At 32.9% G+C, this 27,140-nt stretch overlaps 1 protein-coding gene and 1 pseudogene across 1 annotated transcript in view; both read left to right on the top strand.

Moving 5' to 3' along the window:
* Window positions 1-27,140, top strand: part of LOC145296860 (sodium/potassium-transporting ATPase subunit beta-1-like) — a 676,983-nt gene that overhangs the window by 278,637 nt on the left and 371,206 nt on the right. The window lies entirely within an intron of this gene.
* LOC145297156 (U2 spliceosomal RNA) lies at window positions 2,704-2,840 on the top strand (annotated as a pseudogene).

The following is a 27,140-nucleotide window of genomic DNA, read 5'->3' as shown; positions in this document are numbered from 1 at the left end:
GACAAATTTTCTTTGACATAATTTATTTTCGGTTGGTAATGAGTTAATAAAGAAAACAAAATCTATAAAATATAATTAGCATGTAAAAGAGACGTTAACCCGAATATGGAGATTATTGTAATCGATTCAAATCTTCCGATGAACTTGAAGAAACCTATCAAGGTTATATTAATTTCAAGCCGAATCATTGGTACTTGAACCAAATTTCCAGATTGTTAGAAGAAGGATGTCGGCAATGATATTATTTACTTAGAAGACGAATTACAGTTTGTCTAATACAACATTTGTAACGTTGTTCGGGAACCAAGACGTTGGAATCTCCGTCGCAAAGTAGACAAAGAATAGAAAAGAACTTAAAATTACTTCCTTTTTTTAGTAACAACGACATTTATTTTCTTATTGTTATGGTCGTGATCCTGAACGTTCTCTAGGGCTCTCATGTGAACTCGAAGTTTTCCCCTCTTTCTCGTGATCGTCTTCTTTCCCCCTTTTATAGGGTTTTTTCCCCCTTTCATCTGCATTTGCATATAGTCGTCCATGCTATGTTACACCTTGTTTTAAAACATTTTTTTTTTACATAGGCGTCACCACTTATCAAGGCTGATAGGCCATTCAAGGATAAGGGTTAAAGAGTGTAGAGAGTCAAAAGGACAATATAGTAATCGATAGTAATGGAAGTTCGGTAAATTTGTTAACTTAAGTGGAACGGCTCATCAGAAACTTGTTCACGTTGGACTTGAAGGCAACCATATTATAGACAGCGGGAAAGCAGGAAAACGGAAGACAATTCCACAGACGTGCAGTTCTAAGAAAGAAGCTTTGATCATGGAATCTATGTTTAGGTTTAGGCACAGATAAAGAGTGGGGAAAATTATTGATAATGTTTTCAGCTAGTCTAGTGTTTCTTGTGAAAGTTTGGCGAGGGGGACCATAGATTGAAGCTCAGTCGAACACTTTCCATGAAAATAACGATAAAGCAGAGACAAACTCGCAATATCTCTTCTGTGAGATAGAGGTTGCAGCGAAGAGAAAAGGACATCTCCCACCAGGCCACGAAGTCTATTTTGAACCCTATCAAGGCAGGACAAGTCCAGAACCCGTTCTTGATCTTTTGGTTAGGAACAAAGTGTAGTATCTGTCTTGATGCAGTACTTGGTCTATTCCGTCCTCGATCAATGGAGAAGTCCTTCTAGATTGAGGCAGTTTTAATTTTTTTGTTCCAGTTAAAAGTGTCTCATTTTGTGGAGCTGGTTTTCCCTGCATTAAAAATCTACATTTGGGGGGGGGGGGCAAGTAAATAGGAACATTGTTTTATAATACGATGCACAAACTTTTCTTCAACATAAAATAATTTTTTGGTTATACAATAATTCATTGACAAAAAAAAATCTGTAAAATATAATTATTTCTTTTTGCAATTTTTTAAATCCTCAACATTTAATTTGCTGAAATCCCAAGTAGTCCTCTGCAGGATTAAGTTTGAAAATCTTTACAGGGCGTGGTGTTTAAGGTTGTAATTAATATTCTTGTCTTATCCATAGATTTTGAAATTATTTTTAAAAAAGTTAATATAAAATTCTGTAAACTTTATTAATTAAACTGGATTTGATTTCAAATAAAAAATAATTATTTCTTGTTTCATGCATTAATTTCATTTCATTGCAGGATCGGTTTTGTGTATTTCCGTTTATTTTCTATTTAATTTGGTTAGAAAGAAATCTAACGACCAAAGTAATTAATTTTGTTTTCTTTCATTTTGAAATATCAGAATGAAATCAATGATGAAAACTTCTTTATAGAGAATACATTTCTAATTAATTTAGTTTAATTAGAATATATATCATGTCCTCCTACATGTTCTGTCCGGATTTTAATTCTAGGAAACTTAATCTATATACTATTCTTCTGGTTTCTTAGTCCGTACGTAATGCTTTGAAAAAGGCCAAATACAATTTTTAGTCGCGTGCAAGTGACTCTAAGTCACTCCTTCGGTTGGTCGATCGGTCGGTTGGTAACACTTTCGTGCTTGGCCTTTTTGGTTAAGATCAAAGGTCTGTTGTTAATAGATGCTGTTCTTAGCTTTTTAAGCTTTTCTTGGCCTTTTGGCCCAAATCAAAGTGAATTGGCAGTTTATCAACTAGACGGGTTGGGAGGGTCCTACTAATCGCCCCCCAGCCCTCGACACAAATGAATTATTGTACCATTTTTATTATCTTTTTTTTTGTTTTTACACGCCAATAAAAAATGTTTTAAAAATTGGGAGTTAAGTAGGATGTCCCCCAGTATGAAAGGGTGAATGCGGTATTATGGTGAAAGATACTAGCTGGGAGAAACTTTTGATTTTGTTTAGTTCTGGAGTGACAAGGATGACCAACGACACCCACAATCCCCCCCTCCCTTTTGAGTTGGCCATGTGCCCAAGTTTTTTGTTCATTGTTGATTTTCAATATATTTTTAACATGAATAAAGGATTTACTATCTCAAAGTGTAGTATCTGTTCTGGCAGATACTGCAAGCAAAGACCATATGTGGGCGCAGCCCCACATATAGGACCTTGGTCAATGTAGGGGCAACCCTTCATATCAATTGTCACTATCCAGCTCCCCTACTCCCCGGGGAGTTGGTCCCCATTTCTCCTTCATTCCTTACATTAAAAATCGGCCGTGTGCCTAATTTGCTCGGTGGGGGAGCAAATAAATACCCCCCTTTTCTTGGCCTTTTGGCCAAGATCAAAGTGTAGTATCGGTTCTTACAACATGATGTACTTATGTTTGTAACTTTGTGGTATAAAGTGGGGAATCACTTTTCTGTATTAATTTAATGTAAAATGATCACCCACTTTACAACCAGTCAATCTCAAAGCCATTCAAGTCATTCTCCAGATCATTCAAGTTGTTTTTGAAGGATTCCAGATATTTTTTAAGCATTAAAGTCATTCTAAGTCATTTACTTTTTATTTATTTAAGTCATTTCAGTCCATTTTTCGGGCATTTTAGTTTATCTTTAAGGATTTCATGTCAATCCTACATTCACGCATTCATTCATTACACGAGAGCTCGCGACTAATGACTATCGGCCTTGTTGAAAGCCAAATTGCTTCAAAAAAAAAAAAAAAAGCTATATTCACAAAATTTGGCTTTAAAAAGGTCAATCAAGCGCTGGAAAAGAATATGAGAGTGATCTTCTTCTGATGTAGCCTCGTTTTCAAATAGTACTATGATATCTGATCATTATTGTAATGGAACGCGAAAGGAATTTATAATTTTAATGTGAAGTGGTTCTTCACCAAAGTGGGTCAACAAAATTTTGCATAAAAAGAGAACATTCAAAAGAAACAGGGAAAAAATGAATATTGTCTGCCAAAGTTTGCTACACTAAAGAAATAAATTAAAGGTTCTCTTACAATGTGGTTTTATTATTTGTTTTGGACTATGTAGTAAAGTATTACTTTATGAGTATTTAGTAGTACGTATTGATCTCATTTGGGTCAGTGTCCTGAATATGACCTTAAACTATATCCGATGGTGAGGCCCCAGCTTGTGGGCTTTGGGGAGTGTGGAGCCACCCTTTAATTTCTATTGCTCCCAGGTCCACTCTGACTGGAGTGGTAGTACCTGCTAGGGTCCTAACTATGGGTTAAATAGAAACCGACTTGAAAAAAAAAACCCCAAAAAAACAAATATATTCTATATATATAATTGGAATTCATTTTTATTTTTTTTTTTTTTTAATAAATATATTCTATTAAAAAAATTTTCTTCAAAATCACTGGATTCGGCATTAATAACCTGAAAAGGGTTGATATGCTGTAAAACAACCAACCAACCAACCAACCAACCAATAATTTGGGTCAGTTCTATATTTAAAATACAATGGATACTACTTTCATAGAAATGTTAATAAACTCATATTTCCTGCGTGTTACTTTGTTTTTTTCCCAAATATTTCTTGCGCTATGCAGAAAAATATTAGCTTTATCAAAACATATTTGTTAATTAAATATATTTTTCATTCCATTGAATTTCCATAGTAATATTTTCAATAGACAAAAGAATGCTCAATAAAAGGCAGTACATGTGAAGCACATATCTTTTACAACAAACGCGCACTTGTGCGCTATCGCTGGTAACCAATCAAGGAATACAAATTAATAAATCAAAATCCTCATTCTTTGCATTGCCGCTTTCTATGCCATAGATTTGTATTGTTGAATTGTATCGTCTAATGGTTGTTTAGTGAATAACTCCTGTATGGAAACACAAGAAGACTTGTTGGTGATTTTAAAGGTTTTATTGAGGAGAGAAGTTGTTTTACTAGGGAAAAGACCAAAAATCTATTCTTTCAAAAGCATAGGCTAAAATTAGTTCCTTAATTTTCTTACTAAGCTTTAAAATGGTCGATGAACGGACAGGTCTTGAGGAAATTTTTCTTAGATTTCTACATTGCCAATACGTCAAGATTGACTGTTCCTTGTCACAAAATGATTTATACTCTTTAAACTCTGTATTGAACATGTGACGTAATTTTCATCTAATGACTCAACACCAGCTTCTAGCGTGTTTTTTCTAGGAAGCTGACCTCGGAAACTTTTCTGATGAACCACCAGGCTGCTTCCCAACTCACTATAACATAGCAAAATCTTATATATTATTTTTATTTTTTGGAATCCTTTTTAATTAGTCTTCATAATTTGTGTATTGATTTATTTGGACTATTATCGTCATCTTCATAGTTGTTGTTTCACCACGTTTCGGCCAACTCGTCCTCTGGTCTTCTTCAGGTGATTAATGACAGTTGATAGGATGAGATTGCTGAGTCTTGTAACTGTATCCCCAGTAATTACTGCCTTCCATAGTTGTTGTTGTTTTGGCCAACTAATACCCTGGCCTACTTTGGATAGGATTGAAACCGCTATCTTCAGACAATACTCACCTGGAGCTATAGAGACTTCATACCTCTATACACTGCACCACGGAGCCAAAGAGCGATCAAGGTTTGATATTTTGGTATTATAAATCCCATTTTGTGTTCTTATCTGGTCTCCCATTGTTGGGTCTGTTCTGAATGGTATTATATATTAGTTTTATTTTTTTAATCCTTTGAGATAAGTCTTCATAATTTTTTTTTTTTTTTTTTGTTGAACAGTCCTCTTAAATAATCAAATGCTACCCAAATTGCACCATTACTGATCATATTATTGTCTCACCTGACACTTATTAATGCTTATCCTCAAGTAGCCTTTAGGCCTTCATAAGCAGTGACCCTCCTAGTAAAGAAAGAAATCTGTTCCCCAAAAAAATCTGTTGACTTGATTCTTTTCTTAAGGAAAGTAAAGATTTTTCTGGCTCTCTAACCAGAGTATTCGAACTTTTTATGAAAAACTCAATGAAAAAGATGAAGAACCTTCTTTCATATTACATCATATTTACCAAATATTTAGTCTTTATCAAAAAAGCTTTATAACTAAATATAATGAAAGTGCTAGGCAACAAATAAAGTATAAACTATAATCACGTTAGCACACTCTTTCTCTCCTCCCCATTTATATTTAATGAGCGACCAGTTAAGAATGCCAGGTACTGTATGTAGAATCTTTTCAAAGCACTGGCTGATGTAATAAAGTCGGTCTATATAATTTATTGGTTGCACTTTTAATAAATGCGTGCCAAAGTATATACACACTGCTATTATTTTAGCTGTGTGTGTTTTTTTTTAAACATAACATGCTAAGTCAATATATAGTTTGCTTTTTTTTACAGTTTGTTGAATAACATATGACAAAAGAGTTATGTTGGTATGTTGGTTTGTTGGTGTGGTGTCTGAATCAATTTAACATCTGACTTTGCCCGGATCCTAAACGTGCGTGTATGCAATACATCCAATGTTCCCCCACCATTGTCTGTCGCCTATGCAACAATGAGGCGATACATTAGTCAGCGTCATTTTCATAGCAAGTACTCAGTTGACCTTCAATCTATTGTCCCCCCTCGCCAAACTTTCATGAAAAACACTCGTCTAGCCAAAACCACTATCAATAATTTTCCACACTCTTTATCTGTGCCTAAACCTAAACGTAGATTCCATGAACAAAGATTCTTTCTTAGAACTGCAGGCCTGTGGAACTCTCTTCCAATTGCCTGCTTTCCAGCTGACTACAATCTGATTATCTTCAAGTTCAATGTAAACAAGTTCTTGATGAACTGTCCCTCTAAGTAATCCAATTTACAAAATTCCCACTACTTATGTTTACTATGCTATAATCACATTGACTAATGTACACTTATTAATCTTTATCCTCGAGTGGCCTCCGGGTCTTGATAAGTGGTGAGTCCTGTGTAAAAAAAAAAAAAAAAAAAAAAAAAAAAAGTATAATCTGCTGAAATCAAACAAATCCAAAAAGAAATTCTGATGTAAACCCCCGCTTTGGTAGAATAACGAGAAAATAAAATAAAAGAAGGAAGGATGAGGGGATGGGGAAACAGCAGACAGAAGCCAAACCAAAAGAACCAATCGATATAGATAACACGAAAGATAGGATTGGTAAAGGATTAGCAGGGAAAGAAATGGATGTTTACTTTCGTATATAATTCAATTTACATAAAAAATAAAAATGCTGTCGGGTGATAAAGAGGAAAATAATTATAAAAATATTGTGAATTTTGTTTTAATTTTCTATAATTTATATTTGCAATAAATAATTATATTATACAAAAACGTATTTGGCAAATGATTATTAAAAAAAACGTTTTCACGCACTGTTTATGTCTAATTAAAAAAAATATATATCTGTATGGACTAGTTTTAGGACCATATGTTATGTTAGACACGTGTTAACGTGTAGACACCATCGCAAGGGAACAGCTGACAAGAAAAGAATTTGACTTGCTTTTCTTTTTTTTTTTCAGTGAAATAGCATACATTTATTTACAGGTACTTTCCAGTATAATGCCTTGTCTTTTGTTCAAAAGTCTTCTCATACGCCAATGTGCTTAACAAGACTGCCACAGTGAACATGTGTTACTCTGTCTTTGTCTGACCATGTTTAGGGCATGTTTTATCCCTGCCGCTCTTGGCCCACATCTATTTCTCTCCTTCTCTAACCTCGATGGACCACGTTTTCTTTTTTGTAATATTTTTATTTCCTTCTCCCTTACCGTGACATCACCTCGCACATGGCTCTGTATTTGCATACGTTGGCTGCTGCTGTTGCCATAAGCACAGCTGCGCCCTATTACAATATTGAAATTGTGAATTGAAAAGTCAGAACATTTTGTTATATCGGAATTGGAAATATTGGTGCATTTTTCCGATGCCACAAACGATTCTTTTTTTTTTTAACTTAATTTTTCATTATTGGTATAAACTATATATTAATACGATAGTGTGTGCGTTCTTTTGTATTTCATGTTTACATCTGGGTCGTTTAATTATGTTCTATTTCTTGTCATAAATAATTTTACCAAGAATTCGTCATAAGTTTTGGTTTTGACTATAGTTGATAGCACTTAAATCATCTATTTTTTTATAAATAATTTTATCAAGAATTCTTCATAAGTTTTGGTTTTGGTTTCGATTATGGCTGAAGGAACTCAAGTTATATATATACTAGCAGGGGTGCCCGGCGTTGCTCGGGTGTTTGGAGGTGTATGCTGTGCAAAAAAAGCAAAAAAACAAAAAAAAATGGTTAATTTTTTAAAACTTTGACCCCTATTATGACCCCCTAAAATTTATTGTTTCGGGCTCAAATCACTTTATTAAGTTAGATCCATGTTCAAGGAACCTAAATCTAAAATTTCAAGTGTCTAAACCCAAAATTGTCGGAGGAGTTTGATAGAGTTCTTAAAGGTCAAATCGTTGAAATTTGACCCCTTAACAGCCAAATTTCTGGCTGACACCCGTCACATCGATTTTCCCAAATCTCAGTACCCGGTATTTCAAATTTCGAGTCTCTAGACTAAAAATTGAGAGTTATTGCGTAGGGAAATGTACACAGACAGACAGACAGACAGACACGTTCACTTTTATAGATATATAGATATATTTTTTTTTTTCATAAGTTTTTATTTCGGTTTCGATTCAAGCTAATGCATCCAAATCATAGATATATTTTTTTTTTATTTCTGAAATCGCAACTTTATAATAGATAATAATCGATAGAATATTAACTCTATAATAATATATACGAAATTTGCAAACATTAAAATATAATATTTAAGCGTACTTTATGACCAGTACTTACTGAGCGTTCGTGCAAGCTTAGATAAATACTTTGCAGTTTTAACGAAAAAGCTACAAAAATATCAGACCATTTACACTAAACATCTAAGGAATGCCAACATCAATATATTACATATGAAGGAATCCCCTCTGGAATTTCCACAGGTCCTGCTAGTAATGATATAATTATTATAAAATGGTAAATATTGATTTTTAACTTCCCAGTAAAAGTAATATCCATAGATCACAGATCACAAGTATATTTTTATTCTCGCTGAAACATATGCACATATTGCATGGGTTTTTGCGGTAATTCCCCCCTCCCCGCTTCACCTCACCAAAATAGCAACTTCATAGCTAAGTATTTAGAACTTTAAAATAATCAGAATCATTAATTGTATCAGAATCGGGAATTTAGAACAAAATCAATAATTGTATTGGAATCTGGGGAAAAAAAAAATTGCAATCGTCCCATCACTAGTATGGATACCATGTTGCTAATGTACTTATGTGAGTTTATTTTGTTTATTATCAAATTGCTTATGTAAGTTGAATGTCGAGATAGAAGGTAGCTATTCTATTAGTATTTATCTGCTTTCCCACCAAAGCAAAATGTGACACGAGGTCGTTTTTATGTGGGGTTAAACCAGTTCCCCGAAAAAAAGGTTAAAGGGGCACTCTGGTTGGGACCAAAAATAGTAATTGTCCCAGTATAGAGGGTTTTCCCTCCATTAATAAGGATAAATTACCTTAAGCACAGCTTCTGCAGAACAGATGGTATTTATTTGCTCCCCCACGGAGCAAATTAGGCACAAGGCCGATTTTTAATGTAAGGAGTGAAGGGGAAATGGGGATCAACTCCCCGGGGAGTAGGGGAGCTGGATAGTGACAATTGGTATGAAGGGTTGCCCCTACATTGACCAAGGTCTTATATGTGGGGTTTCCCCCACATATGGTCTTTGTTTGCAGTATCTGCCGGAACAGATGGTATTTATTTGCTCCCCCACCGAGCAAATTAGGCACAAGGCCAATTTTTAATGTGAGGAGTGAAGGGAGGGGGAAGGGAAAGGGGGGACCAGCTCCCGAGAGGTGGGAAATGGGAGCTGGTTAAAGGTCAGGCATGTGGGGTTGCCCCCACATCTGGTCTTTGCTAGTCATAGCTTGCAGCATCTGCCGGAACAGATACTACTCTTTGATCCCGACCCGAAGGCCAAGAATTCTATTTACTTGCCAACCTGAATAGGTATCTCACTGTCTGAACTGCATGAGGGAAAGTAGGTACCCAGGTAAACAAGGTTGGCAAGTTCCGATATAAAGCGAGTTTGCTAGGCAGGCGGGCTTCAACTAAAACAGGATGTGGAATTCTTGAGTTTTGTGGCACATTTTCTTAGCGTTTTATCTTTATGGCATCTAGTTCAGGAACTGATTTGTCTTTTTTCTGCCAACGAGCTGGGTAGAAATGGAAAGGCTGTAAGTTTGCATGAGCTGTTAGGAGTTAATTGCTCGTTTATCTACATGCGAGTTGAGACAAGTCTATTTTTGACAATCAAACTACAGCTCGACATTACGCAAGAAGAAATAGATCTGTCATGCAATAGCTAGATGCCTTTCTTTTTCTTACTTTTTTTTTTCTAAACTATGCAGGTTTTAATTTTAATTTTATTTTTATACAAAACAGGGAATCAAGTCTGCAATAAACAAGAAGAATCATGTCACTGTCTAACCAAAATAATATTTTACTATTCCGTACAAAGGGGAGAAAATCTGCAATGGACAACTACAGTTTAAAAAAAATGCCAACTATATAAAATAAATCTGATGCAGATTAAGGAATGAAATTAACTTGAATTATATTTTATTGTATTTTATAACATGGATAAATATTCAGATAAAGAAAATGGTTAGTTAGAATCAAATATTTATATGATGAAAATCGACACACTGACAGGCCAGTAGTAGTTGAGGGGCAAAAATCAGAAGCTCACAGTATTAATGCCGGTGTCCCTCAGGGGTCCATCCTAGGCCCAACTCTTTTCCTGATCTACATTAATGATCTTCCAAATCACATCCTTACATCATTTGTAGACATTTATGCTGACAACACTACCATTTATGGTAGCACATCTAAGACAGTAAACGACCAAGTTCTCTCCAATTCTCTCTCCTCTGATCTTGAGCACATAGTACAATGGGGTAAGGAGTGGCTGGTTACTTTTAATGCATCTAAAACCAAGCTTCTCTCTTTACATCATCAACATTCTGATCCACATCTGGCATCAATTGAAATGAATGAATCTCGTCTTCAGGAGGCCTCAAGTTTTGACAAGCTTCTTGGCTTGACCATTACTCCTGATCTTAAATGGAACACGTACATCAAATCTGTTGCCAAGGCCGCTGGAAAAATGGTGGGATCTTTCTATCGATCCGGTAGATATCTCATTGCTGATGCTATTTTCTATCTATATAAGAGCCAGGTACGTCCAAGGATGGACTACTGTTGCCAAATCTGGGCAGGAGCTGCTAGAAAGGACTTGGCCTGCCTTGGTAGAGTTCAAAATAGACTTCGTAGCCTCGTAGGAGATGTCCTTTTCTCTTCCTTGCAACCTCTATCTCACAGAAGAGATTTTGTGAGTTTGTCTCTGATGTATCGTTATTTTCATGGAAAGTGTTCGACTGAGCTTCAATCTATGGTCCTCCCCCCCCGCCAAACTTTCACAAGAAACACTCGTCTAGCTGTAAACACTATCAATAATTCCCCCCACTCTTTATCTGTGCCTAAACCTAAACGTAGATTCCATGAACAAAGCTTCTTTCTTAGAACTGCATGCCTGTGGAATTGTCTTCCGTTTTCCTGCTTTCTGGCTGACTACAATATGGTTGTGTTCAAGTCTAACGTAAATAAGTTCTTGATGACCCGTTCCATATAAGTTATCAAATTTACCAAATTTTCATTACTAATGATTACTATATTGTCCAATTTCTACTGTACACTCTTTAACCCTTATCCTTGAGTGGCCTCTTGGCCTTGATAATGTGATGATGCCTATGTAAAAAAAAAAAAAAGGCCTTACTGTATTACATAATTACAAGCGGGACCTGTGGAAATTCCACAGCAGACTCTTTCATATGTAATATATTGATGTTGGCATTCTGCAGATGTTTAGCGTTAATCAAGAATCTCTGATATTATTCTAGCTCTATTGTTAAAACTTCAAAAGTATTTATCTAAGCTAGCAAAGATACCCGGCGTAGCCAAGTCGTAAAATACAATTAAATATGATATTTTAATTCATGCAGAATTTGTGTTTATTATTATAGTCAATATTCTATCGATTCTTATATATTATAAAGTTGTGATTTAAAAAATAAAAAAATATATCCATATGACTTTGGTGCATCAGCTTAAACCAAAACATATGAAGAAAAATAAATATAACTTGAGTGGCTTTAGCTATAATTGCTACTGAAACCAAAACTTATGAAGTCTTGGTAAAATTATTTATAAAAATACAGTATTTTATTTATTATTTTAATGTTCATGTTTACTCAAAAACAATAACTACATCCCGATTCTTTATTCTAAAAGTATTATTCTATCCTAGAGTTTGTAGCTATTTAGTTTCTGTAGTTCTATAGTAAAATACACAATAAGAAAAACAACATAGAATAAAAACTAAACCAAATTGATACAGGGTATCCCGAACAAAATGCTCAATAGCCTTGTGAATAGAGTTATAGTGATAATAAATGATGATGATGATAATAATCCTTAGCTTACCACTTTATAGCAGTTAATGTTTTCTTTTGATCATTGCAAGTGTTACAAAATTTTGTTCAAATTATTCAAACGTAAAGACATTTTCGTAAGATTCTGACAATAGAACATGTTCAGCTTAATATAGATAATTATCATATATATATATATATATATATATATATATATATATATATATATATATATTGCTTAGAGCGTTAGAAGAAAAGAGCGAGCTCAATTCTATGACAGGAGACTTATCTGAACATTAGCATCTTAATTGTCTGTATTTTTGAGATGAGGTGTTTTCATTGATTGAGATTGTCGGACTGACTTCCTCATCTTGGTTGTTATAGTCACAACGTTTCAGCCGTTTTGAACGAAGGCAGTGAAAAGAACCATTCAAAACAGAGAATCAGCAACTATGTCCCAAAGCCTAGCTGGAGTCCGAACACGGTACCCCCATAATAATAATAAAGGGTTGGGTTCGAGACTCCTAACAAATGGTTCCCCAGTTCGATACAAAACAACCAAGATTAGCATCTTCTCTACTCTTCTGATGAGAAGCATTAGGCTTCGAAATGCTTTGGCATAAAGAGTCTCTTCTATCACCCAACTAATCGATTGTATTCCCTTATTGAATAAATAAACCAATCTATATCCACCAATATACATTTTTTTACTTCATTGCCCACTCGTATTGTTTTCATATCTCTCTCTCTCTCTCTCTCTCTCTCTCTCTATATATATATATATATATATATATATATATATATATATATATATATATATTACTATAATAATTAAATACCTACAGACACTAATGTTTCATCCTTTCAGGAATCTTCAGTGCAGGGTGTTACGATTAATACCAGTCGATGTATTCGAACCCCGCAGCACGAGATATCTATGACTAGATTAGCGAAGACCTAATCAATTCGGCTACCATTAACCACGTGAAATAACGTTGAATTTAAACATTTTAATTTTAAATGTTCATTTACGTCATATATATATATATATATATATTACAGAAGTTAAGAACAACAACGATATTGTCGGTTTCAAATTCAACAAGGAGAGAACAATTCATGACCACGTTTATGGTATCTCCTCAATCTATGTGATGATCTTTATTTTATTTATTTATTTCTTTTTTAACATTGTCTTTGGACACATATGTGAGGGCGAGAGAGAGACTTTGTGATATTTCTGTCCGAAGATTCCACTGTAAGCATATCACAGATATAACACAACTTTTCTAGACTAATAAATTATGAAGGATCCTGTGTTATTAATTTTGCATCTGATGCTTTTAAAATATCATTGGTCATGCACTGCACATCAATAAACGGAAAAGACAACGTTTTACTTTAATTTTCAAAGTTTGAATTATGAATACAAGATACTTAACTTCAGAAACAAACTAAAAATCGATGTTTCTATTTGTTTTGAATTACAAAAGCTATAAGACGTTGATTGCCAAAACGAGACTCGATTATTCAATTTAATATAATAAAATATCATAAAATTTAGAAATTGCAACCATTTAAAATTTACTAGAATGAATGGACAAAACTTTAGAAACATCTTATAAATTTTCCTACTGTGTGTGTGTGTGTGACGTGGTTTATCTCAGCCTAAAGGCAACTCACCCAGGCAAGGTAAGTACCGAAATGAAGCTTATGACCCAGCAAATGTTTTAGTGATATTTATATCCATGTTTGGTGTATGGAAATGAAAAAAAAAATACAAAAAAAATGCAAAAAAATAACAATTTACTAAACAACGTTTTATTTACTGGATATTTTTTCCGGTGCAAGAACCCAAGTTTGCCCAGCTGGACAAACTTGGGTTCTTGTACTAGTAAATGTTTCTAAAACAAAATTATTCACAAATGTGTGTAGCTTCACCGTTATGAATTAAAACTTCACGAATTCTGTCTTTCATTCTTGAGACAAGACTTGTTAAGTAATTATTAGGCACACTTCGCCAACGACAAGTAAATAAATAAAACAAAATGGTGGTACAAATCCACACAATAAATTTGTGAGGGAACCACCCCCCAAATGGACTAATCTATCGTCCATATAAACTACAGTGTGGTCGCTAGAAAAGCGGGAAATTTGTCAAGCAATCATTTATTTTACAAAGAATAATTTTTACAAAGTTTTTCAAGGACAAATGTTATATTATACTCATAGATACTCAAAATGTCGCCCGTGCACTTCACTGCACGATGTAATGAAATCAATATGCAGATTGCATACCCATTCGACAAGAAAAGAACCAATCAAAAAATAGAAATCACGCATTTTATTAATGATCTAAGCTGACCTTCAAATTTTCCGCTTTTCTAGCGACCACTCTGTATAACGCAGTTACTTGGTTTGTTTTAGTATCCTTCCTGTTCGTCTAGAAGTAGTCCACGCTTATTAAGAGAGTAGTAAATTTGGTCTCTCAGTTCTGTTAAGTTTTTCCACATAGTTGGTGTTGTGGGGGGGCACCCTCCAAATGGACTAATCCATCGTCCATATAAACTATAATTTATGGCGATCCCAAGCAGGGATCTAATTCCAGAGCGATCCTCGCATGCTAGGTGAATTACCAACACTTTCCGTTTGAACCTTTCCGTTGTTTTCATGTAATGCATGTTTTAAACTATTATTCGTTGTTCTGTTCTTCTTGTGGCTATTTGCGAGCCATAACAAAATGTTACCGTGAAAATTATTGGGTGAGTTTCTACAACCATTTTCTTTTTATTTATTTTTCTTTTTGAAGTGATTATCGAGTCTTCAAAGACATCGCGACCATCTTTTCTTGTTCTCCGGCAGCGTTCAACATTATTCGTTTTTCGAACCGAATAAACATTTTAAAATAAATTTTAAAAAACACTAAAAACTTACGCAGTTAGGTAGAAAATTCATTTATCTTGCCTTTGATAATATTTAATTGTAATATATTTGTTTTTTTGTTTTTTGAAAACTTTTCCGTGCCTTTGTGGATTGTAATACAAACCCATTTTATTCAATACTAAAAATCCAATCAATAAAACTTTATACAAAAAATATCTGGCTGTCTGGCCGCCCCCATCCACCAAAAACGTCCCTGAGGTTAAGGGGAAAACTTAAAGGTTTTAGGTCAAATTTTCCGTTATCACTTACAACCTTGTTATAAATGCTCTATCACAGAAAAAGAATTAAAGATTGATGTATGAATTTCCCAATATGTATTTTTTATATATAAATTATTGGTGAGATATGAATAAAAAAATTAACATATCCGTTATTTATAGATTTTGTTTTAGCGCAAAATTATTAAAGAAAAAAAAAACTGACGTAAAGAAATTGTGTTATATTGTCTATTTATAAAGGATTGTTACGTTGTCGTATCACAAAGGATTGAGTGTTTAATTATCTTACCAGAGTGAATGTCGTTGTGTGTGTGCCGCATTTTCACATACCTCTGCTTCTTGGTCCATCTGGAACATCTCGTCTGGGAGGGAGACTGGTACTTTTTTGGGGGGACGAAGATTTATTTCACTCCAAGACAAGAAATTGGTTCTATAGATTTTATTCACCTTCCAGATCGATCACAGAAGAATGGAAAGTGAAGTTTGGCTGTGTGGTTTCTTCTTCTAGGTCTTATTTCTACCACGTCAGCATTCGTCCCCCCCCCAGCGAAGGGGAGGAGACAACGGCGAAGCCGTCCACTTTCTTCCAAGTCCCAACCAAATCTCCTCGGTTCAGCTAACCTGATCACATGACTCACATGCAATCCAATCAGCTGATCTTGACTTCCGGTCAACGTGTCTACACTATAATTTACACTCTCCCTCCCCCCTCTCTCTCTCTCTCTCTCTCTCTCTCTCTCTCTCTCTCTCTCTCTCTCTCTCCATTCTCTAACAATTGTTAGTTGATTTTTTTTAAATAAATGTTTTATTTATATGCTAAACTCCTTATTCTATTTGCAATAAGTAAAACTCCAAATATCAGAATATTTTTAAACAAACTTAAATCGACGCCATTTAATTAACTCGTTCGATAGAGGCAACTGGGTCTAGTATGCTGTAACTCTTTTTTTGTTGTTTTTTTTTCGGGCGCTTTTTTATCGGAATCAAAAATTTAGAAGAAAATAGTTAATTGTATCGAAATTGGGAAAAATATTTGAATCGTCCCATCACTAATATATATCAAACACAGCAATGTTGGAATATATGGTTAAGTGTTATTTTTACTCATTAAAACAGATTTAAAGCTTCACCGCCCACACATTTTGCGACCAAATTTCAGACAATTTTTACAGTTCATAGGTCTTAACTATATTTTAAAATAATTTTTTTCAATTCTCGTTCATTAGAATAAAAGTTATAATAAAATTACTGGTGTTCAAGTCTTCAGAATAATTAAGAAATGTGACAGACGGTTTCTGCTGATTGGCAACCTTTTCAAAATTGACGTTTTAGAGACGATTTCTTCTGATTGGCTGTTGGTTATTATAGCAACTTTTTCGTCATCGACACCTTTATAAATCATTTGGGTCATACCACGAGTGGTAAGAAAAGTGATGATCTTGCCGTGCTAGGACTGATAATCTTTCACTTACACTCTTGCTCGTAAATTCTATTTGTCTTTTTTTTTGTCCCTCCTTTCTGTTTATTAACTTGATTACGTCTTTTATTTGTTTTTTTTTATTAAGTCGATTTAAGAAGTTGGCAATAATTGTTTTATAAATTTTTGACAAAGAAAAGCCTATAAAAATCATGGATTGTATAGAAAAATGCGAGCATGAAAAGTAATATGGTTAAGATTAAACTTAGAAAAGGAAAAGGACTAGTTATTAAAACCGTAAAAGAAAAAGACAAGATATTTTAGTAAAAAAATAATAAATTTATAACTTAAAATATTGCAGCATCAAGAACTTTAAAAAAATTCAATTTAACATTAATAGTAGATTATTAATATTTTAAGTTATGAATTTATTATTTTTTATTCCTTTTTTATTCTTTTTTCTTGACTTTTCTAAGTTTAATCTAAACCATATTACTTTTCATGCTCGCATTTTCCTATATATATATATATATATATATATATATATATATATAGTGTTATAATGGAATAATTCCAGAGGAAATCCGGGTATGAGAACTTAATGTGGTAAACTGAGCAATAACATAAAAATATAACACGGAAAATTACATAATTGTCGATGCAATAATTTATTCTATATAATAATTTAGTCGATGCAATAATTTATTTATTTTCCTGTTTATTCTATTTCCTTCTCTCTATATCCGTATATTTCTCCCTCTTCTTCCTAGGTTAGTAAACGCGTGTCAAGGCATTTACGTGTAAGAACGTGAATATTTAGGGGTGTGTGTGGTGTGTGTGTTTCTGTGGTTACATCGAGCTGCCATTTATAAGTGTCATAATGTTTTTGTTGTTTTTTTGTTGTTGTTTTCTTTTAAAAAATCCCTCCCACCCTCTCTATAAAATGTATTAAGTGGATTGCTACAAACCATCTCCTCTGATTTTTTGACGGTCGAGGCCCGATTATTTTTCTTTCTTTATTTCAGTATCAAAAGTGTAATTGTCTAGTTTAGATGCTTGAAAATACCATAAGGTTGAAATAAATTATAGCATCGACAATTATGTAATTTTCCGTGTTATATATATATATATATAATTTCCAAACTGAAAACATTTAAGAAATATAATTATTAAAATGTTGCTCGGGCAACATCTTTCGTGATTTACGTAAAACAGAAAATGTCCTTAGTTGGAAGCCACTTAAAATTACATGCCCAACTTTCCAGGATTTTTTTTAAAAATGTTATGATGTCAGTGTGTGGTGCAACTTACAATAAAATCAAAGGATATTAATTTAAAAATTCTAAATTTCTGGATGTTTGTTCAGAGAATTACCGATATATATATATATATATATATATATATATATATATATATATATATATATATATATATATATATATATATATAATTATTATTTTATGTATTTATTTTCAGTATTTACTTGTACAATGCTCAAGATACGTAGTAGACCTAGGTTGTAAGTTTTGAAAATAATTACAGCTATAAAGCAACACAGAATTTTCCAGGTTTCATGCTCATGAGGATTCGTCAGGCTATATAGTGTGTTTGCATATCCGATCTGCTATCCATGTATGCAAATCGTTGTGGGTTGTGTTTGTCTACGTATTTACCTGTGTGGCTGTAGAAATAAACTCTTAATTTTGTTCTGTGCACCACAAATATCCTAACTGTATTCTTTTATTTTTTATAGTTTTAGTAAATAAACTAACCATAATTGCTTCATAAATCACCGTTTTGTAAATTAGTGAACGGTACAACTAATTACTATTCCCTACTCTATTCTAAACATCCAATTATTCAAGAAAACTAAGTCATTATTCATCACAAGCCCGCTTAGTTTTCAAGTCATTTGTCATATTAGGTTGCTGCAAAAAGGATGCCGTTTTTTATATAAAAGTTGAACTTCAAAAAACATTTTTATCACCAGCCTAATATATATATATATATATGTGTGTGTGTGTGTGTGTAACATAATTAAAAGCTGTACATTATAATTTACAAGAATTTATTGTTCGACAAGATACTTAAAAATAAATATTACAAAATTTTAATGGACTTGCATTACTATTAATATTTATATTCTATTTAAGTTTACAGGAGTGTTTGCCTTGTACACTTAATTTTTACTTCTTGATTATATATATTATACACACACACACTAGCAGGTGGGCGTGGCATTGCCCGATCACAAATTACTCTTAAGTATGATATTTTAATTCATGTAGATTTCGTATTTATTAATATAGTCAATTATTTCATACTATATTGTACCCAATATATAATGATTTCAAAAGTAAGAAAAAAATTATTTGCGAGCTATCAGTTAGAATCGAAACCAAAACATACCAAAACATAACAAATGTTTCAATCATGAAACTTTGTCTACAAGTAAAGCAACGACTGAAGTTTATTTGTAGTCAATATAATTGGACTGGAAAGAAGTGTGAATTTTATTAAATACAAGCTGGTTTCCATGCTAACAATGTTTTAGATAGGCAAGATGCAAACAAGAGCTGGCAAATGATCCAGAGAGTTTATATATATATATATATATATATATATATATATATATATATATATACTAGCAGGACAATCCGAAGTATCTCATGATTTAATGAAGATCGCAATGTACATTAAACAATTTTTTTTTTACTCTTTTTCATTCCAACCAAGACACGTTACCACTTGAAACATACTGTTTGGGACTGTGCCTTGCAATGGAACTCTAGGGAGTTGAGCGACGAGATTTCTGTTCACGTTGCATTTAAATATCTGCACGTTAATACAAGCAAGAAACAATTTGAAAATTGTCCTTTGTTTTCGTCTTTTTAAACATCGACTCCATTCCCCGCATTGTGATAGCCTTCTAAATCTCTTCACAAGCAAACTACATCTCATATATATATATATATATATATATATATATATATATATATATATATATATATATATTGAGTAAAATGATTCATAATTTTGAATTGAAAATCAGTTTCAAAAGGAAAAACAAACAAAACCAATAGTTTGTACGATCGTTTCGGAAACGATGTTTTATTAAAATAGATAATGTCTTGAACAATAATTTGATAAAAATATTTTTTTTATATTTAAACATATTCTCTTCATCAGCAAAAAAGGAGGGGGGTTACAAAGAGGTTACTAATTTTCATGTTGATAAATAAAATAAAAATAAGATAGGGTTAAAAGTTTATTTAAATGTAATTTTTCAAAAAAGAAATGGCAGTTACCTTCCTTTCTAAATTAATTATGATTGTAAATTAAATATAGCCTTCCAACTGGCAATAATAAATTTATCAGCGTTTCATTTAAAGTAATATAAATAATTATTTCAACCATTCAGAGACAACTTTTAACAACATGCAAGGAAATAGATGGACTAAAATAATAACAAACTTTAAAAACAGGCGGAAAAAAATGTATATATATATATTTTTTTATTAGAAATATTAAATTATTTTCTCCTGACCTTACTTTTCCACACTATTTCATTTTTATTTTATTCATCAGCATGAAAATTAGTAATCTCTTTTTTTAATTATGTTTTCAATATTTCCATGAATATCTGCCTTAATACAAAAATGCTAGTTTATTTTGGTGCCTCTCCCCCCCAAAAAAAACGCACTTTTTTGCTGATGAGGAGACTTTGTTTAAATATAAAAAATCTTTTTAGCAAATTATTGTTCAAGACATATTGTGTTTTTCAATAAAACATCGTTTCCGAAACGTTCGTACAAACTATTGATTTTGTTTGTTTTTCCTTTTGAAACTGATTTTCAATTCAAAATTATGAATTATTTTATATTTATATTAAAATAGCTCTAGGATATCTATACCTATTGAGCTTATTATATATCTACAGTACAACGAGCACTGTTTTTTTTTTAATAGGATTAATACATTTAATAACGCATCAAAACAAACTCTGCTCTTTAGACTCTAGGTCTAATTCCCTCAAAATTAATATATATATATATATATATATATATATATATATATATATATATATATATATATTTTAATCGAGATACGAAAATAGGTAAATATAAAAATCTAAAAAAAAAAAAGCTTGGAAAGAAAAGATGTAGGTCATATATTTTCTCATATTTTTCCTTAAGAGGAAAATGGATTCCATATTATTCATTGTAAAATTGTTGTTTTTTTTTTTGTTTTTTTTTTTCAAAACGTCTGAGGATAGGCTGTTCTTGTGAAAATTTTCGAACGATATAGGGTTTGAATTTGTCCGAATGGTCTTGAAACAATTGTAACTAACGATTAAATACACTATTTGTTGCTATCAATCCATTCTTTGATGTCTTGATTTTGTTAAAACAATATATGAATGCTCAATTACAAAATATGGTGATTTTGAAGCTTACAATTTAAGTTATCTCATTCTGACTGAAAATTTATTGGTATATGAACGGTTACCGAATTATCAATTATATAACCCCTATAAAATTCGGAATACTATAAATAATACATACATATATATATATATACATATATATGTACATGTATTATTTATTTCGACACTATATATACATATTTCAAGGCCGTTCCAAAACATCCCCCCCGCTAAACATACATATATACACACGCGTGGGCGCACGCACACACACACCCACACACACACACACGCTCGTGCGCGCACACACACACACGCTCGCGCGCGCAACTCTCTCTCTCTTCCTCTTTTTCTCTCTCACACACACGCACACACACTCATACACTTATACACACACGCGCTTCCTTCCATAATCATAATCTATTGGCGTCGATTACTACGTTATGTTTTTAAAATTTGAAACTCTGAGTCTTTAACGCTCGTTTTACGTTTTTTTCTCTGTTTGTTCACTTTGCATTGTTTTCAGTTTTTCAATGTCACTGATGAATCTGCGCTGACTCTTTCCAACCTCTTATGGTTGATTCAGCGCAATGAAACCGCTGGTACGACCTTGAAATATGCATATAAAGTGTCGTAATAAATACTGTATCTGCAGCTCCCACATCCACGATTGAGCATTTTTTTCATCGCCTCCTGACACGCTATATATATATATATATAAAGTGAAAGTGTCTGTGTGTCCGTGTACATTTCCCTACGCAATAACTCTGTCAATTTTAAGCCTACAGATTCGAAGTTTGATCTACAGGGTACTGACATTTGGAAAAATCGATGTGATTGGTTTTCGGACAGAAATTTGGCGATTAAGGGGTCAAAGTTCAACGATTTGACCTTTGAGAACTGTACCAAACCCTCCTACAATTTTGGGTCTAAACACGTGAAATTTTACATATAGGTTCTTTCGACATGGATCTAACTTAATAACTGAATTTGAGCCCTAAACAATAAATTTTAAGGGGTCATAATAGAGGTCAAAGTTAAAAAAATTGACCTTTTTTTTGTTGTTTTGTTCAGCATACACCTCAAAACACACGGGCAACGCCGGGCACCCATACTAGTATATATATAAAAGTGAACGTGTCTGTGTACATTTTCATTCGCAATAACTATGGTAATTTTCATTCTACAGACTCGAAATTTGATATACAGGGTACTACGTGATCGGTTTTCGGCCAGAAATTGCGCTGTTAAGGCGTCAAAATTCAACGATTTGACCTTTGAGAACTCTACCAAACTTCTCCGACAATTTTTGGTCTAAACACTTGAAATTTTAGATATAGGTTCCTTGGACATGGATCTAACTTAATAATGTAAGTTGAGACCAAAACAATAAATGTTAAGGGGTCAAAGTAGGGATCAAAGTTCTAAAAAATTGACCTTTTTTTTTTTTTTTACTCAGCATACACCTCCAAACACCCGGGCAAAGCCGGGCACCCATGCTAGTATATATATATATATATATATATATATATATATATATATATGGTCATCACATGGCACGAGCATTGGCAACTATAATCCTGTTGCTATGCTGACACTTTAAACATGTGATGTGTATATAGATAACATTTATGCGTGCAGCTTGTTGCACCATAAAACTCTCGCCAGTTGAAGTGTGGTAATTACAGCTAACATGCCAATCTTGCAATTTGGTAACGATGTTGTGTGACAGCTTGATAAATCACCAAGTGCATTTGCAACAGAAGCAAGCACAGGTGAGAGGTGGCTTCAAGTATGGCGTCTCATTGAATCATCGTAACACCTGATATACCTGTACAGATTTAGCAGACCTAAAAATACATATCTGCACCTCCACACCGTGAGATTTCGGACTAGTATCAAATTGATATAGAAAAACTGGTCATACTCAAAAAGGAATAAAAGTTACCATATTTCTATATTAGTATAAGAAGAAAGGGCGGACCTGTACGAGAGTGCCCCTCCCTAAAAATGCGTGTTTTCACTTTTTTTTTTTTTTTTTAAAGTCCCCCTCCTGGCGATTATCATTGATTACAGACTTCAGTATCATATTCGCGGAAATAAATTTTGAAAAAAATAAAAAATAAAAATAATGACTTAACAAAGGGGGTCACTTTCTCGTTATAACGTTCCGACATGTCCGTAAAGAAATGTACAGTAAGTCGGCCAGTAATGAAGTAGAACGTTATAACGAGAAAGTTAACCCCCTTTTTAACAGTCATTAGATTTATTTTATTTTATTTATTTATTTATTTTATTTTTTTGCTAATAAGATATTTAAGTTTGTAATCTATAATAATCGTCGCAAAAAAATTTAATAGGTGTAAAACACAAATTTTTAGGGGGTGGGCACTTTCATACAGGCTTGCCGAAAACAGGCATGAGGCACTCACAAATATACTCCCAAGTCACTTCTAAGTATTAATCACCCACTCTTTGTTAGTATGACTGAAAACAAGCAAGTCAGTCTCTAAATGGGAGTGAGAGCTGAGTGGTATATTAAAAATCAATAGATCGTTTAGGAATGGATGGTGTCTTCCAAGATAGTGATAGCATTTTGAGAATGATAAATGGCAAAAAATAAATCTGGGGAGTTGGCATGTTTGGAAACTCTTAGAATCCAATAAAGAAAATGAGACCAGGATATATTCACCTTTTATAGCTAAGAATCTTGATTACAAATTCTTAAAAATGGATTTGTTTCGCATATTTAATTCATTTATTCAAAAGTATAGCAGAAATTTCACTCTTTTATTACACAATACAAAATATAAAATTTTCCCATAATAAAAGGATTTGTAAATATAAGAGTTATTTTGTTTAAAGTGCATCTTAATGTAATCTTGTTTTCGTTTTATTTTTATCGACTCTGCTAAGAGTGCATTTGTCGATTTCTAAGTCTAGTTTTTTTTTATATATAGAAAACATTATGAACTCCATCTTGTCTACTTAAAGGATTACAAACAGATTTATTTCAAGATTAGCCATTAATTATGTGGATTAAGTTTTAATCTAACATTTGTCTATCCTTTTTGTTTATGCTTTTAAATGTTTTGTTTTTTTAGTCTTTCTGGTTTATATACATTGCTTCACAACTAGCACGTCTACATCATTACGATCTCCTCTTGGCGTTAATAAATGCTGAATTCGAGGGGTTAAGCAGTTTCTTGATAGGTGATTATATAATCAAAACATTGTTAATTCACTGCCCACATAGCAGCAGCCAAATAGCGATATAGTTAGAAGCCCCGACTGTCATATGGGCGGTCGGGTTTCGATCCTGGCTTGAGGTAGTTGCTTGTTTAGCCGCACTGATGAGGTGTGAAACAGCAAAACAGTACTGTATGTGGATTACTATATATGTATATATAAGTTATAAAATATATGTGGCAATTAAGCTACACAGAATATTCCGCGTTTCATCCACGCTAGGATTCATCAGGCTTATACGAGGATTTTGTGGTTGTCTCGCGTTTTTATATACACACCTATTAAGTTTTATTTAGCCAATCAGCTTTCTAGTTTCCACTGCACTCTTCCGAATCAGCCAATGAGCAGGCACTTACAGGAGAAAGGCCCAGTTGACCTCCAGTTCATTCGTTCCTTAGTGTGTGCTATTTTTGCAGGGAGTGTAAATATCTAGTACTATTTTAAACCTAGGTTAAATGTTTTTTTGTTTATTTTATTATGTTATATTATATATATACATATATTATATATATATATATATATATATATATATATATATATATGATAATTTATGTATATGTATGTTTATTTTATTTGTTTATTTTCTGTTGTTATTGTTAGCTTTAAAATTATTCTGTATCGCTATCCTAGAATAAAGTTTATCTTGTAAACATTTGTTCGCTATTCCTCTCCTACAGTTTAATAGATGTTGGGGTTCTTTAAAGTATAGGATAGCAAATTTTTATGAAGGCATAATCTACATGGGTCGTCTAGGTCTCTACATGTGTTTGCTTGTCTTAATATTTTCCATTCGACTACCGGCGAGTTCCCAAAGTTGCTAGAGTTGTTTTCATTCGGTGTTTTTTTTATTTTTGAATGTACTTTTGTGGTCATAATATCTGGTTTTGAAATCTAAGGAAGTCACACCTACGTAATATTTCTTGTTAGTCGGATTTTCTTTCGCAAATATTGTGGCCTGGTAAACTATGCTTTTGGTTAAACATTTATTTTGGAGTGGGCAAAGTGTGCGAAATCTGCAGTTGCATTTATCTTGTTAGTTATTAGTATTTTTATTTCTAGTATGGTTGTCGTTGTCTGGAGTTCGTTGACTACTACTATTATTAATATTATTATTATTATTATTATTATTATTATTATTATTATTTCTACTAGTTACATATGTGTCCTTTTGTGTTAGTTTTATTTTTGTCAGGGTGTTCACATTTTTTTATCGTTTATCTTGTTTTTATTGCTTTTATTTAATATTTTGTTATGTGCTTTAATTAAGTAGTCATATATATATATCTGTTCCAGCAGATGCTGCACTTCTATTTCTTGTTCTCTTTCAGTGGAGGAGCAATCCTTCACGACTGAGACAATTAAAAAAGTTTGTACCTTTTCTCCACGTTAAAAAAGGACCCTGGTGTCTTACTCTGCCCCGTGGAGAGGCATTGTAAATAGGTACATAAAATCCTTACACATAAAATATTATGTAAATATTTTCAGTATTATCTTCGACAGTGCTCGATAGGTAAGTAGAACTCGGTAGTAAGTTTTGAAAATATATATGGCAATTAAGCTACACAGAATTTTTCATATTTCATCCTCATTAGGAATCGTCAAGCTCTTGCAATAGTTGACGATTCCTCGATTTCATACATTTTCATCTTTATAAAAGAATCTAGAGTTTATTTTATAGGTTGACCTTTCTGCTTGTGCAGTGAAAAAAATCTCAAATGCGCTGGTGATGTTAGGTTTGATAAGTGTAAGCTTTGGTAAAAATCGGACTTTATATTTTATTCAAATTTTGTCAATTACGGATTATCGGTAATCATTGGACATATTCCGATACAAAACTTATGTAAGAACACTCCCTGACACATCAAGTACGTTCGTGTGACATTTTCTAAAAATCTGTTCAGTTGTTCGAACAATATATGGGTGTTATTCTTTACAAAGTTTCAGCCTATGTGACATCCAACAATCTTCAAGTCCGTATTGTCGAACTCTGGAATCTGTATAGAAGTTCAGACAGAATTTGTTAGTTAATAAAAGAGGGTAGTTTGTTCTTGTTCCGTTAGCCATGACCGGGCGTCTTTGCTAGTTTAGATAAATGCTTTTAAATTAAGTAGAATTTCCACATGCCCCGCTAGTAATTCTTTAATGGAATACATCTTTTATTATTCATATTATTTGGATTCTTCGGAGTACTGTTCTCATTTTGATTGTCATTTTCACAACGTTTCCATCAACGTAACCTCCAACCTTATTCAGGTGTATCTTGTCGAACTCTGGAATCTTTCTGTTAAACTCGGGAATCAGGACAAAATTTCGAACAGAACCTTTTATTTCAGGTGGGGGGGGGGCTAGCATGCTATCATTCCATCAGGTCTGATTGGATAGAGGTCCTAAATAATTCGTAGTTGTAATTTTTCAGTCGCCTACACTGAAAATTGAACCTTTAACTTTCAGAAAAATAACTGATTGAAACATTGTGAAAATGACACTCAAGATGAGAACAGTAGCCCCAAAGAGTCCAAATAATATGAATAACTAATCCTCATCTATAAAATTCAGAAACGTTTAAATCTTTTAATTTAAAAACAAAATATTCAATGCAAAAATCTCTTTAAATATAAAAAAAAATGTTGAATGGAATTTTTCAGTTATAAATTCTTTAATGAAATTTTCTTGAAAAAGGATTCCTTTTTAAGAGAAGGCTCCTTTTGTAACGTGGAGAAAAGGTACAAAAATTTAAAATTGTCTCAGTCGTGAAGGATTGCTCCTCCACTGAAAGAGAACAAGAAATGGAAGTGCATTAAAAGGAATCGTATCTGGAATCAAAATAGAAGACATCCTGTTGGAATAGATTTATACATCTCCCTATAATGGCAAAGTTGGACACAAGGTCATATTTTACTATGAGAAAATCCAGCTCCCTCAAGAAGGAGTATTGGTACAAAAA

Source organism: Euprymna scolopes, chromosome 17 (assembly GCF_053919585.1).
Source record: "Euprymna scolopes isolate OS-2025 chromosome 17, ASM5391958v1, whole genome shotgun sequence".
NCBI lineage: Eukaryota > Metazoa > Mollusca > Cephalopoda > Sepiida > Sepiolidae > Euprymna > Euprymna scolopes.
Note: the sequence above shows the minus strand (reverse complement) of the source record. Positions and strands in the feature narration are given on the sequence as shown.